General features: G+C 51.9%; 1 protein-coding gene across 1 annotated transcript in view; it reads right to left on the bottom strand.

Moving 5' to 3' along the window:
- DPYSL3 (dihydropyrimidinase like 3) overlaps positions 1–9,438 on the bottom strand; it is a 31,625-nt gene extending 22,187 nt beyond the window's left edge. The window contains exon 1 of the mRNA XM_021410501.1: positions 9,149–9,438. The gene's annotated coding sequence lies outside the window, so the exon portion shown is untranslated. The remainder of the gene's footprint in view (positions 1–9,148) is intronic.

The raw sequence follows: 9,444 nt of genomic DNA on the forward strand, positions 1-9,444 counted from the left end.
CCCGCACCGGCACCGCTCACCGGGCACGCATCGGGGCTCGCCGCGCACAGCCCGCCTAGAGCACGGCGCCCGTGCCGGGTTCCGCACACCCGACGCGGCTCGGCCAGCACCGGGCACCGGGCAGGGCCCCGCCAGGGCCCCCTCTCCTGGGGAAGTCGCTGAGGTTAGGCAGCGTGGCCACTGCTCAATGCCAGCTCTACGCTCGCGTCCTGCCTGCAGAGACGGCAACCAACGAAGCTGGCCAAGAATGAGGCTCCTTGTGAGCTAAACAATGCCTATGCAAAAATAGTAAGAAGCAAGAGATTTCTAAAAAGTAGGTTACTTGGTACTAATGGGGCACCAGAAATCACCTTAAGATGTTTTTTTAAAAGCTCGAGAATCAGAAACATCAAAACAAACAAAAAACCCTACAATACATTACACCCGTGACTCTAAGAACCTGGTGCCCTTTGTAAATACTGCTAGCACTGGCAGTACTAGGGACCTCTGTATTTCAAAAACTCCAATCATTTTGAGGCTCTTACAAAGTCGGGCTGGATACATATTTCTTCTAAATCCAAAAAACGTGCACCCGCTGAAAGTGAGTCAGCAGCTTCTCCACAACGTATCGTCACTACCAGGACTTCCAGGGTATCTGCAACGTTTCCTGGGCTGCACAGCTCAGCGAGCCCACTGCTGGCCACCCCCTGCCCCCCCCAGAGCAGCCCAGGGAGCACCGGGAGGGCTGAAAGCCTTCCCCTCCCCTGCTGCACCCATCCACTGTGGGAGTCCGCAGGTGCCAGGAAGGGAATCAGGAGCAGGGCTGGGCTGGAGCCCCTGTGGCCGAGGAGGGAGCGGGGAAGAGACGTGGCAGCAGACCATACAGTTCATGGTGCTGTAATGCTCCAAGAACTTGTCGTGGACTTTGGTGAGATAAGACTGGCTGGGCCTGGGGTGCGAGGACACTCAATCCTTATCGCCAAACCTCCTGAAACTTCACACATCTATTTTCTAGAAAGTTGAAGAGCGTCCCCATGCTGTGTGGCACCATGTGACGTGGTGTGTTGTCAGTAACAAAAAAAGCAGCAGTTCATTAATCGCTTACAGACAGATCATACACAGACACACACCGCTGCCTTCAGTGCTCAGACAGTTTTGGAGCCGGGCTTGCATCAGCCCCCTGGACACTGGCCAACAACGGTGACCTCACAGCCTTCCTCCGAGGAGATGTGCTTTCCTCCTCGTTGCTATGTGACACTCGTGTAAATACACAGCCAAACACACCTCAGCAGGCCCCGAACATTCCACATGGAAAAAGATTTCTTTTTCATAGGGCCTCTTTCAGGTGCAGTCAGAGAAGTGTTACTCTCATGCTTCAAACTATTCCCAACAAGAAGCGCAGTCCATTGGAAAGGTACTTAGAAGTGGCAATACCCTTACGGCTCATAACCTCCCCGAAAACACCTGCAGGGAGAGACAACGTGCAGTTAGGTGTTAATGTACCACCACAGTGGGTGATAGGAGCACGGTGAGCAGCCCCAGCAGTGTGAGCAGAGCAACGGGCATACGCTGCTGCAATGACTGCCAACAAAACAGACTCAGTCTGACTGTGGCCTGTCAGTGCTCAGCCGCCAGGCTCCAAGTGTGTCCATGAAGACCAGGAAGCTGCTGATCCAACTCTTGTGCAAAGAATGAAAATAGGTTCACTAGTCCCACGTGTCTGTGGTCAGTGGAGCTCATACAGACAGACATTGAGGTTCAGTGAATATAACCACTCATGGAGTAAATCAGGGCTCCAGCATTGCAATGTTTAGCAGGCATATCAGAATGTGTCCCATGCACACAATCTCCTTCCTCCTGTATTTGTTCTTTACACAAAACCATCTCTTCTTCTCTCTTAACAGTCAAGTTCTCAGGGTCTGAACTGCCTTGGGGTACCTCTGAACACACCTGGCCATCTCTGGGGGGGCATTCAGCTCCCAGCCATGAGCGCTCACCAGTGTTTGATGACCATGCTGTCAGTGCTGCTGGCTCTGGCCTTCCCAAACTCTGATGCTTGACTTGACAGCCAGGGGAAAGTGGGAAAAGAGCCCGCTGGCTCTGTTACTGGAAAACACTCACTAGCTATCCCCATCATTCCCACCATTCGCATCATCTCCCAGAGGCAACATGGAACTCCATAGCCTTTCAAACTCCCACTCAGGAGCAGATAGGAATGGGAAGGAATCCGAAACTCAGCTGCTTGCACTGGACATGCAAGGTCTGCCAGGAGGCAGCAGAAGACAGCCTCCATGCTGTACAAGGCATGTGGGGACCATGACACATTTTTTTCCACAGTGGAGCAACTCTGCTTAGTTTTCTCCTGGCTGGAATATTCACTGAGTCTTTGGTAATGGGAACAAAGAGACAAATTAACCGATGTTATGGTCTGAGACCAGCTACATTTCCAGGTGAGGAGCTGGTGTTTTCAAGGAACTGTCATGTTAAAACCACCAGCTATTACTGCCACTGTACCTCAGTTAGATTACTACATGATTGCCGTCACCTGTCCAAACTGACATTCAGTTCTCTGTAGTCCTGTCGAGGATGAGTAGAAGCTACAGTAAGTTCAGGACTGCTCTTTTCCTCCTCCTTTGGACTGAGGTTACCAGTGGTGCCATTCACAAAACCCTCAAGAGCCAAATCCATGCCTGTCAGAGATGATGCTTTGCAAAATGCAATCAAGGCTCTGGAAAAGAAGTTCTGGAAGGGTCTGCCCTTGATCATCAGGAGAACACAGCAAATCCAGCATGCCCATGGCACACACCAAGACACTGTCCCTATTAAAACATCAGCTGTGGACACCCAGAGGTTTGTGGACTACCCTACGCCTTTCACAGGAGGCAAATAAGAACAGCCCTAATACCAGTTAGCTTCAGCCAACTGGACAAGACTTCCGAACCTCCACCTAAGCTGAAGTGCAACAGGGCCAGGAACAGAGGGAAGAAGGGAAATTAATAATAATAAAAAAGCACCTTGAATTTCTATCAGATACTGACAAAACAACATTTCAAAAATATTTAATGATAGCAGGGTCTAACTGCTGTCTTCAAAAGTGGCAAGTGCATGAACTTAATTATGTGACTCTCTGTGGAAAATGAGTGGCAAATCCCCCAGGAGCCCTGCCACCCTGTTAGCAAGCCTGCTTTCTGCTGCCGGTGCTGAACTCGCTCACACAGTGGGATGCCACTGCTTTCACAAATGTCTCCCAGGACCCATCCAGCCCCCACAGGGCTGCCAGGCCTCTGACTGATGAACAGATCCCCGACTGCAGGAGACAGACCCAGCCCTGCATCACAGCAGCAGAACCACACACCTCTGAGCAAACAGCATGCAGAGAAGGTATCGAGGGAGGGGCAAACTATTTCTTCTCTTTGCCAGAAACAAATGAGGTTGAAATTAAACACGTCTAATGGAATATACCCCTATCTGTACATGAGTGACTGATGCTTTATGGTCAACTACAACTCAGTTACAGCCTGATCTTGCAGAGCAATGAGCCGGGTGACTCAGCAAGTGCCCTCCATTTCGTGGTGCACTCAAGGTGAGGGCAAGGCTGGGAAGCCGCCAGCAGCCCGGGGCTGGCCCAGCAGCTGTGGGCTGAGGCACCGTCCCCACAGCCCTGCTCAGTGCCACCACCAGCGTCAGCAGCGCCTCGCTTCAGAAACACGACGGCAACGAGGAGAATACAGCAGAGTGGCACGCATGCCTTGGGTTTATGACAGATCAAAAACATTAACGTAACAGCTTTAACACAGCCTCCCAGGGCTTAGTGGCCAGAGCTGCCCCCTTGTCCCCTCCCACACCTTCACACAGGATGTGCTGCTGGGACCCAGAGAGGAGCAGAGTGACACGAGGTAACAAGGAAGGGGACAGAAGCACAAGAGCAAGCAGGTGGCACCAGGTTTGCAGACACAAGTGCACACGGCAGCAAAACTTGCCTGTAAATGGCCTAGAGGGACACAAGTGCTTGAAACTTGACTGCAGAAGTGCATTCCCGACAAAAGCAGCAATACAGCACAGAACACAGCATACAGCCACGTCTGCAGGAGAAAAATGCGGGGTGCCCAGACTGAGATTCGATTTCCAGACAGCAGAATTGCTCTTCTCCCTGCCTGCTCCCTGACTGCAGGGATGCCCAGTGCTGGCCAGCACGCGGCAGCTGAGGTGCTGCTGCCGCTGGATGTCACCAGAGAGCGCGGCCATTCCCTCGGGGCTCCGCTCCCCATAGGCTGCAACCCGCTGTCCCCCTCCTGCAGCTCGGAGAGCACTGGGTCACCCGCACCGCGCCCCGACAGCTCCCGCCCCGCGGCCGCACGCGCGGGACGCGTTTCATTCAGCACTGAGCCGGGATGCGGGCAGCAACAAGTGGCACTGTGTGCTGGCCCAGGCTGGGCGACGCGGGTCACCAACAAAGTCCCGTGCAGAGCAGGGAACAGAAGGGAGGTCTGGGTGCTCTGCTCAGGCTCACTGCTGCTCCCCCTCAGCTGAACGGGAATATCCACCACCGGATCCAAGCCTGCCTGCTGCAAAATGGCATTCGGCTGTTCCCAGCAGAGCGATGAGAGCGTGCTGCTGGACTGAACCCACAGTCAGGAGCCAGCCCAGCAGAGCCAGCCAAAGTACCGCTGTATTTTCCAGCTCCTCTGCCTCGTCTCCAGGAAGAATGCCGCATGTTTGATTTTTGTTTCTTCCTCCTGTTTTCTCCAGTCATCATAGCAACTGCTCGCCAGCAGAAAAATCAACATTCCCCATCTCTCTGCAGAGGTAATGATGGAGGAGTATGCATGGGGAAAACTTGTGCCTGAAGTTAAGCATCAGAAGAAGCAGAGATCTAGGCGGTCTGTGTTGTGGCTCCCCTTGGGATTAGGGCGGGCTGCCAGTGACCAGCTCTGCTCTCACTCAGACCACTTCTGCAGAGCAGGCCGCACAGATGAGGTGCTTTTCTAGATCTCACATTGTTTCTGTCAGAAACGGGGCTTGTCACCTGTCCCAGTCCTGGAATTGTTCAAGGCCAGCTTGGATGGGGCTTTGGGCAACCTCATCCGGACTGAGTTGAGACTAGGTCATCTTTAAATCCCTTCCAGCCCAGATCATTCTTCAACTCTATTCCATGATTCTAAAAGTTCCTTGCTTTGATGCCATTTGCAATGGCAAGGCAAGTTTGCCCAGGAAGCCAGGGACAGAAGGGCAGTGAGCAGTGCGAGGAAGGGAGGAGCTCACATTCAGAGTGATCACGGTGAACCCTGTGAGTTCCACACATAACTGATGCCACCGCAGGCCTGGCTGGCCCAGCAGCCTTGGACAGTCAGGCTGAACTGAGCTGGATTCTTATAGAACCACAAAAATAATAAAAAAAAGAGAGAACCAAAACAAAACTCTTTCCTCAGCAGTCTTGAGGGGGGTGATACAGAGGTTATGAATCAATGCCATCAAAGTGCTTTATGATCCTCAGCATAAATGCAAGATTTTAAACTGTTCTGAACGGCTGTGCACAACTGCAATTTCTTGACCCCACTAAATTTTCTGGTAAGGAAAAGATTACTCTTGGATTGGTGTCTCTGCTATAAATTACTGGCAATGGAAACAAATTCTGGATGCTGAAGTCATAGCAAATGTTATGAGTGTCAGAAAAAGAAAAAATAAGAGAGAACAGAGTTAGCTTAAGCTTCTTTCTGCATCAGAAGCAGCCCTCTGCGCCACTCTGGGCTCTGTCACCAACAGTCTGAGCAGTGCCACACAACGGCATGGGCATGGCCTGTCAGCTCCAGCTCCACCAGGAAGAAGCTGGAGCCTTCCTCGTCCTCCCGCAGCAGCCTCAGCCTGTGCTGAAGCTGTAAGCCCCAGTTTGTGGGCCCACGGCCAGTTGCCTTGGAAATGACAACTTCATTGCAGAACCACACACAGCAGGATGGGATGAGAAGTCTGGGGTAAGCATAACAAGCCAAGTGCTCCCCACCCATGTTACTGAACAAAAGAGTGGAAGCGTAGGAGCCCTGCACACTGAGCAGCAGGAAGGGCAGCTCCTGCAGGGCGCTGCCACAGGCTGCTCCTTACCATCCCAGGTGCCAGGCACTGAGGAGATGCCATGCCTGTGAGGTTCAGTTCTCCACCCCTCACAGCTGTGCTGCCCCTGCAGGTGCCCAGCAGAGATGTGCAGGGTGCACTTATCTGTTGTCAGTGCCCAGGGAATGCCCTCACCACAGGAATTCAGACGGTGCTGTCTGTGAGCTCCAGAGAAACTCTCCCTGACTTCATTATAGTAAAACACAGGATGTAATCCACATAGATAGATAAAAAGCATGGCAACACTTGAGAAAAACTGCATGGAACTTCACAAGGGTATAGTCCACAGAGGGTATTATTGATGGAAGCCTGCACCGAGCTCAATTCCACTTGTTAAATAAGGTCCCCACAATGCTCCAGATCAGTGTGGAATCCCCAGTGCCATTCCTTCAAATCTAGAGCATTCTGCAACAACATCCCCTGATGCAGCAGGTCCCAGTTCTGGGGAAAGCAGTCTCCTGCTCATAGCAGAGAGCAGCAGCAGGCACACCCCTCGCTCATCAGCACTGGGAGCAGGCACTGGGACGTGGGGAGCCCCGAAAGTTGTGCAGACGCTCAGCAGCCTCTGCACCACTGCCCCGGCCAAGCCACCTCCAACTCCAGCTTGGAAGAGTGCTCACTCTCACTGTGTCCATACCAACTGGCAGAGCTCAGATTCCCACCAATGAAGCAGGGGCAGGCATCTGGCTGCCTCTGCAGTTGTATAGTGGAATGATTTCACTGTGCCTGAAGCCACAGCTCAGTTTTTGACATTCCAATAGATTTTGCAACAGAGTAAAGTGAGGCTGAAACATCTTCCTGGTACTGTACTACACTGTTGAGTTTTATGTTATCACAGGGCAGTTGCACATTTTCAGTGTCTTCCTGCAGAAATAGTGGTGCTTTAATTATAATTAATGCCATTAAAAAAAGAAATGTTGTGTTGGTATGTAACGCCTCCAAGAATATGTTCACTGAAAAATTATCTGATACACCTCTATCTGCTGCCCGCTGCACAAGTGAGTCCTTCACTCTCAGCTTTCCTAACAAATAGTTGCTTGGTCAAGGGTATATCACTTAACCTTTCTCTCTGTTTCTTAATCTTGAAATTATTCAAAGAAGTTCAATTTATCTCAACAAAGGAGTCTTTGTGTGCTCCAAATCTGCAAAGAGTTCAACACAAGCAAACTCTTTGTGGCTGCACAGACACGCTAACCTGCCATAGTGGGGGGTCAGTGTGCCAGAGAGGCCTTTCCCATCAGGGCTGCTGTGCTCTGGGGCACTCCTCAACTTGGAAGTTGTAGTAAAAAGTCATATGATTCTTTCTGGCCAAGTAGGAACAAGAACGCTCATATGTGAAGCTTCCCACCCTCTCAGGCAAGAAGTGTAGATAAAAAGGGCTTGGTTGCTGACGCTTATCGAGCGGAAGGCTTCCGAGGAAGAAATCTGGGAGCAGAAAACATCAGGAAGAGTTGCTGAAGGGAAATCTCAACTACAAAATGCTGGAAGAAGACCTTAAAAGGGAATGAGACTGCTCCAAATATTGGTACAGCTAATTAATAAAAAGCTTGGAGAACAGCCTGCAGACAGGCTGCTGCACATTTCTGTTTCAACATGTTATTTCAGTGGTCAGTTCTACAGCTGCTAATCAAACCATACAGACAAGGTCAGTACTGATGGGAGTAGTGCTAAGTTTGTTCCTGACTCTGTACAAGGAGCAAACTGCAAGAGCAGGAACAACTAGTATGCCAGTAAGAAACCTGAAAGCAGAGACTGAAAAAATGAAAGTGCAGTGAAGAAACCTCAGAGCACCCAGTTGCCAAGCTAGAAGCTTTTGCAGAAGACAGCAGACCTTGAGGACAGCCAGATGTTTATCCCAAATGCCAATACAGGCCAAGTGATTGCACATCACTGCTTCTGCACCCATCAGGCTCCAGCTGAGCTCAGTCCTCCAGATCAGAAGGGAACTTTATCAGTGGTTGTGCTCTGGACACAAGATGATGTTTCTGCAGAACTCCAAGATTACCACATCACTTCTTCAGGTTAAGCTGCCTGCTTGCTGCTGCTGAGTTTAGTGATTTTTGCTTCATTTTAAAAAACGGGCTTTATTTATTTGCCCTGTTCACCCTTGAAAAACAATGCACTTATGACCACTATGTACTACAGATTTTCACCCCGAATGTACTCCCTGAGCAGCAGGCCAGCCAGCAGCTCTACTTGCTTCACATATGTAAGTGAGCACCAGACTCACTGAAATCCCATATGACATGCTTACTCAACACTATTAACTTAAAAATCCTTCTGTCAAACTCACATTGATGTATATGGCATCAGAGCCACAAAAGCAAGTAATCTCAATTTCTGTCTGAAGAATCTGTGCTGCTAAGCTAGAAGATAATTTATTTGTTCATATGAGTTTGGCATGAGTTTAGAAATGCTGTGCCTGATGCTGCCCTTCAGAGGTGCCACTTCCAGGTCAGAGTGAAGTCTCTGGCTTCCAGCACAGTACTGCTGATCTGTGTCACAGTGAGATCAGGGTTGGGCTGGGGTTACTCCAAAGAGTAACTCTAAAATCCCTTTCTTAGGGATGGGAGAAGAGGATGTCCGTTCATAACAGTATAAAAAGAGCAACCACAATAAAAAGAGTCAGCTACTCTAACGCTCAGCTTTACCATTCTTGGTAATGGGGTGTGGATCTTTTGATTCTATCTCCAAAAATCACTGACATCCCAATTCGCAGACAGAAGCTCTGCACGCTGGAAGGCGACAGTAAAGCTTTCTTTCCCCTTCTTTCCTTCCCTTAAGAAAGACTAGGAGGAGCTGTGGGTCCTTCTCCTGGTAAACCAGAGGAAGCAAGAACGAACCCACAGCCCGAGCTCCAGCAGCAGCTGCGTAACAAACTTTGCCGCAAGTTACTGCCGCCGGGACGGAGAAGAGCAGCGGCGCCTTCTGCTGCTCCCCCGAGCCCGACCCGCTCCGCCGCCGAGCCCGAGCCCGAGCCCCAGCCCCGCCCGGGCGCCGAGACGAGCTCCCGCGCCGCACCGGGACGAGCTCTGCCGCGGCGCCCCCGCCGGCCGGCCCCTACCTTATCGTCCTCGGGGGACAGGTTCTGGAGCCGCTCCTTGTCCGCGGCGGCGCGGACCTCCCCGGGGTCGGGGTCGGGGGCCGGGACGGCGGCGGGGTCCGGTTCGGAGCGGGCGGCGGGCGGCGGGGCACGGCGCTGCCCGACGCGCAGCGCGCCGAAGTCCAGGGTCTTGCTCTCGAAGGCGCCCTCGACGCTGCAGAAGAGGCCGCCGCGCTTCTGCCGGGGCACGGCCGCCGTGCCCGGTCGCGCCAGGTACACCGGCAGCTCCTCGCTGCCGCGCCGCCCGCCAGCCGCCA

This window comes from Numida meleagris, chromosome 12 (genome assembly GCF_002078875.1).
Source record: "Numida meleagris isolate 19003 breed g44 Domestic line chromosome 12, NumMel1.0, whole genome shotgun sequence".
NCBI classification, from domain to species: domain Eukaryota; kingdom Metazoa; phylum Chordata; class Aves; order Galliformes; family Numididae; genus Numida; species Numida meleagris.